This window comes from Salvelinus fontinalis, chromosome 2, assembly GCF_029448725.1.
Source record: "Salvelinus fontinalis isolate EN_2023a chromosome 2, ASM2944872v1, whole genome shotgun sequence".
Classification (NCBI taxonomy): domain Eukaryota; kingdom Metazoa; phylum Chordata; class Actinopteri; order Salmoniformes; family Salmonidae; genus Salvelinus; species Salvelinus fontinalis.
This window is the reverse complement of record NC_074666.1, coordinates 88,152,239-88,158,245: the sequence shown is the minus strand read 5'-3', so window position 1 is coordinate 88,158,245 and position 6,007 is coordinate 88,152,239.

Here is a 6,007-nt window from a genome sequence, read left to right as displayed (position 1 = left end):
GAAGCGCATAGACAGAGAAGTCAGCTACAAAATGAAAACACCGAAAGCCACTTTTGACCACTCCCCTTGAACCAGCTGTACTACAGTAGGCTTGTGGGATAGATCAAATCAAATCGTATTTATCACATGCGCCGAATACAGCAGTTGTAGACCTTATCGTGAAATGCTTACTTACAAGCCCTTAACCAACATTACAGTTAAAGAAATACACTACCATTGAAAAGTTTGAGGTCACTTAGAAATGTCCTTGTTTTCCATGAAAACATACATGAAATTAGTTGCAAAATGAATAGGAAATTTAGTCAAGACATTGACAAAGTTATAAATAATGATTGTTAATTGAAATAATAATTGTGTCCTTCAAATTTTGCTTTCATCAAAGAATCCTCCATTTGCAGCAATTACAGCCTTGCAGACCTTTGGCATTCTAGTTGTCAATTTGTTGAGGTAATCTGAATAGATTTCACCCCAAGCACCTCTCACAAATTGGATTGGTTTGGTGGTAGCGACGGACATTTCCGGCTCTTTTCAGTGAGCCGGCTCGTTCGGCTCAGCTCACCAAAAAGAGCTGGCTCTTTTGGCTCCCAAACGGCTCTTTAAAAAAAAACATGTTTTGTATTTTTTCAAGTCAAACAGTTTGCGATAGTTTGACTATGATTGGTGTTAAAACAATTCGAATTAAATTATTAAATGAAATCATACTCCACCTTAACCACAATGTATTTAAAAATGCATGGTTTGTTATGAAAAAGAATGCTATTAAACATTTTCATTTAAAGTATACATTTTTAATGTATAATAACAAAGTGCATATAAATCTAACCATTCAAAACGAATACAATCTGAACAGAATAATATAATATTGCACCATATCAAAGAAAAATAAATAACAATGTGCAAAACTGCAGCATCCCACTTAAAACATTAAACCGGTCCCTCTTTTCTCTCTCTTCTTTATTGCCATGTTATAACCAGCAGCACACAGCAATGCTGACCATATTTTGCTTTTATGAGAGATTTGCGTGCAGAAATGCAAGCTGCCCCACTTTCGAGGGGCTGATGCGGTTTCTTCTCTCAGTAATTATTTGTCCCGTTTTCGAGAAGACCCTCTCAGAGGGAACGGCTGTGGCCACTATGCAGTGTCTCCCTGTCATGACTTTAGTAAGCTGTGGGTAGACAGAGGCCTTGTTCTTCCACCAGCTCAGAGGATCTGCAGATCTTTGGAGGGGGGCTCCTCCAAATAGGATCGGACCTCCATTTATGGCATCTGCTGAGGGATTCCTTCGTGCTGCATCCCCAGTTGCCCTCTCATCAAACAGCATCCAGCAGATGTTTGTGGCACTACTGCTGGTGCTTCTGCTCCATCTGATCCCTCTTCTTCCTGTTGCCCTGGTGCCTGAGTCAGCTGACTGCTGGGGCTGTCCCTCCCTGCTGCTGAGGTTATTCTTTGAAGAGCCTCATCAATCGCTCTGGCATCACTGAAGGCTAACTTCTTAAACCTGGGGTCAAGTGCAGCGGTTTCTGATAGCACGTGGTTATATTCCATTCTGTGGAACTTTCTGTCCATTGATGAACATAGGGTGTCCATCAACACTGTCACATGTCCTGTGGTTACATTTGCTTCTCTCTGGTGGCTGGCTGTGATTCGCTGCAGACCCTTACACAGGAGTATCATTTTTGAGGCTGTCACATAACTGAAAAGAGAGAACAGTAACTTATTAGTTCAGTTTAGTTCATGTTTTGTCTACTGATACTACATTCTCATCTACATATATAATACTGGATTAAATAATGATGTAGTAATAACTGCTTACTGTACCTCTCTCCATGGATCTCCACAGTGACCTGCTCAAAGGGTTCCAGGACTCTGCACACCTCCTCCACCATCTCCCATTCCTCTTTGGTCAGAGCATCAACAGGTGCATTGACAATGACCAGGGTAGAGATGATGGCATCCTTGGACTCAAGAAACCACTTCAACATATAAAATGTTGAATTCCACTTTGTAGTGCAGTCTTGTTCAGTCCTCAGCTCAGGCATCCCCATCTGGCGTTGTGTAGACTTTAGTTTTTCAGCACCTACTGTGCTCCTGTGGAAGTATTCCACAGCTGCTTTCACTTTGTCCACAGTGAGCTTCATCATCTTCAGAGCATCTCTTACAATCAGGTTGATTGTGTGGGAAAGACATGGATGATGGGTCAGTCCATTTAAACATTTTCATGACTTTGGTTATGTTCGCTGCATTGTCGCTAACACAACAGACCACTTTTCCATCCACTTGCCATTCTCTGGCCACTCTCAACAGTTCCTCTGACAAATTCTCTGAGGCGTGTCTGTCGCTGAACTCAAAGCAGTCCAGAAGACAGCTCGACATCGAAAAATCTTCAATGAAGTGACATGTAACCAACATGTAAGAAGTGGTTACCCTTGATGTCCAGCAGTCAGTGGTAAGGCAAACTGCAGTAGCTTTTGGAATTGTGTACATTGGATTTAGACTATTGCTATAATTTCTAAAAACATCTGTCCTCCACGATCGAAAATGTCTGGAAATCAGTGGCAATCATTTTAGCCAATGTAATATCTATTTGGCCTTGTTTTGCTACAGACATAGACTTTGGCATAAACTGGTCCATAGAAGACTGCGTTGCTGTGGGTCGTGGAGTAGGCCTACTTGACTGAGTGGATACATCTGCCACGTGTGGAGGTGCTGGCTCCACCACTATCACTAGCAGGCCCGCTAGTTTCTCGAAGCTCCGCTACAGCTAGCTTCACAGTTGGGTGCACAGTTTGCATATGCCAGTGTAGGTTGTTGATAAAATAATTTATATGGGTGAAAGATAATGATTCAATAATTCCACTCTGAAACCTTATAACCGTATGAAATTGATTAGAATCATAAAATTATAATCTGATGATGTGTGTAGTTTTAGTCAGAATTAGGTTAAACACTGCAGTTAGACTGTGTTTGAACCGACCTGGCAGGAACTGAGAACACTTATGAGGACAGGGAGGACTTCTCAAGGTTTCTCTAATCTCGGGGGGAATGGAACTGTTGGCTGGGTAGGGATACACAGTGGTGAGAACCATGAAGAAGGATAAAACTCACATACTGTTTGTGTGTATGTATGTGCGTAGGATATCTACTGTTTGTGTGGAAGTATGTGCGCAGCTATAAAATGGATGTCTTTGTATTCTTGACTTTAGAACGTTCTCGTGAATAAACTGTACTAACCTTTTGCATGAGCTGAGTCTTTGCCTAATTATTATTATTATACCCATGGTCTTACAAACCTCGGGGATTGGTCAAAGCTATTGATTGATAGTTATTATCATTGGGATTGAAAATTCTCTTGACAAGCTGTGCATAGAACCGGCTTTATATGAGATTTTGTTTTGGCAAATTCTAAACTATGCTCTAACATTGTCTACATTATTAAAATGCATCCAAATGCTACTGTGCTTCCCACTCATTTTCCAGCTGTTGTTTTCCCAGCTGTCCTTCCTCTCTCTCCTCCTCGGCAGCTAAGTGTGTGACTGTGAGTGAGTTGGCTCGAGCCTCCCTCACGCATCTTTGGTTCATTGGTTGACACTGCGTGTCTGATTGACAGGAACAACAGGTGAGGCTGTTAGTCTGAGCAGACAGTCAGAACGAATGTGTGTGCGCTTGAGCATTTAGGCCTATATTTTATTTCGTTTTTGAATTAGTTAATTCTAATAATTTCAATATTTTGATTACTCATATCTTAATTTTTGTAGATTTTTATAAATAGATTTGGCTCTTCTGATATGCGAGCCGGCTCCCAACGTTCATCTACAAGAGCCGACTTGTTGGCGAACGACCCATCACTACTTGATGGGAATTTCTTACAGTACCTTATGGTCAAGCGGCACCCATAACAGCTCAATAGGGTTGAGATCCGGTGACTGTGCTGGCCACTCCTTATAGACAGAATACCAGCTGATTGCTTCTTCCCTAAATAGTTATTGCATAGTTTGGAGCTGTGTTTTGGGTCATTGTCCTGTTGTAGGAAGAAATTGGCTCCAATTAAGCACCGTCCACAGGGTATGGCATGGCGTTGCAAAATGGAGTGATAGCCTTTCTTCTTCAAGATTCCTTTTACCCAGTACAAATCTCCCACTTTACCAACACCAAATCACCTCCAGACCATCCCATTTCCTCCACCATGCTTGAAAGATGGCGTCAAGCACTCCTCCAGCATCTTTTCATTTTTTCTGCGTCTCACGAATGTTCTTCTTTGTGATCCGAACACCTCAAACTTAGATTTGTCTGTCCATAACACTTTTTTCCAATCTTCCTCTGTCCAGTGTCTGTTCTTTTGCCCATCTTAATATTTTATTTTTATTGGCCAGTCTCAGATATGGCTTTTTCTTTGCAACTCTGCCTAGAAGGCCAACATCCCGGAGTCGCATCTTCACTGTTGACGTTTAGACTGGTGTTTTGCGGGTACTATTTAATGAAGCTGCAAGTTGAGGACTTGTGAAGCGTCTGTTTCTCAAGCTAGACACTCGAATGTACTTGTCCTCTTGCTCAGTTGTGCACCAGGGCCTCCCACTCCTCTTTCTATTCTGGTTAGAGCCCGTTTGCACTGTTCTGTGAAGGGAGTAGTACACAGCGTTGTACGAGATCTTCAGTTTCTTGGCAATTTCTCACATGGAATAGTCTTCATTTCTCAGAACAAGAATAGACAGACAAGTTCCAGAAGAAAGTTCTTAGTTTCTGACCATTTTGAGGCTGTCATTGAACCCACAAATGCTGATGCTCCAGATACTCAACTAGTCTAAAGAAGGCCAGTTTAATTGCTTCTTTAAATCAGCACAACAGTTTTCAGCTGAGCTAACACAATTGCAAATGGGTTTTCTAATGATCAATTAGCCTTTTTAAAATGATAAACTTGGATTAGCTAACACAACATGCCATTGGAACACCAATTTGTAAGTCGCTCTGGATAAGAGCGTCTGCTAAATGACTTAAATGTAAATGTAAACACTGGAGTGGTGTTTGCTGATAATGGGCCTTGGTACGCCTATGTAGATATTCCATAAAAAAATAAGCCTTTTCCAGCTACAATAGCCATTTACAACATTAACAATGTCTACACTGTATTTCTGATCAATTTGATGTTATTTTAATGGACATAAAATGTGATTTTCCTTAAAAAACAAGGCAATTTTAAGTGACCCCAAACTTTTGAAAGGTAGTGTAGGTGTAGACCTTATCGTGAAATGCTTACTTACAAGCCCTTAACCAACAGTGCAGTTCAAGAAATAGAGTTAAGAAAATATTTACTAAATAAAATGGTAAAAATAAAGAAGTAACACAGTAGAATTACATAACAATAATAAGGCTATATACAGGAGGCACCGGTAATGAGGAAATGTGTGGGGGGTACAGGTTGGTAAAGGTTATTTGTACATGTAGGTAGGGGAAAGGGACTATGCATAGATGATAAACAGTGAGTAGCAGCAGTGGGGGATCAATGTAGTCCAGGTGGCCATTTGATTAATTGTTCATTAGTCTTATAGCTTGGGGATAGATGTTCAGGAGCCTTTTGGACCTAGACTTGGTGCTCCAGTATGGCTTGGGTGACAGGAGTCTGACAATTCTTTGGGCCTTCCTCTGACACCGACTGGTATATAGGTTCTGGACGGCAGGAAGCTTGGCCCCAGTGATGTTTTGGGCCGTACGCACTACCCTGTGTAGCGCATTACGGTCAGATACCGAGCAGTTGCCATACGAGGCCGTGAGGCAACCAGTCAGGATGCTCTCGATGGTGCAGCTGTATAACTTTTTGGGGATCTGGGAACCCATAACAAACCGTTTGTCTCCTCAGGGGACAAAGGTGTTGTCGTGCCCTCTTCACGACTGTCTTGGTGTGTTTGGACCATAATAGTTTGTTGTACTTAACATTATTATGCAATGGAAGACAGGTGAAACGATCTAACAATATTTCTAATCAATCTAAATTCAAGAACACCCTATCCTGAC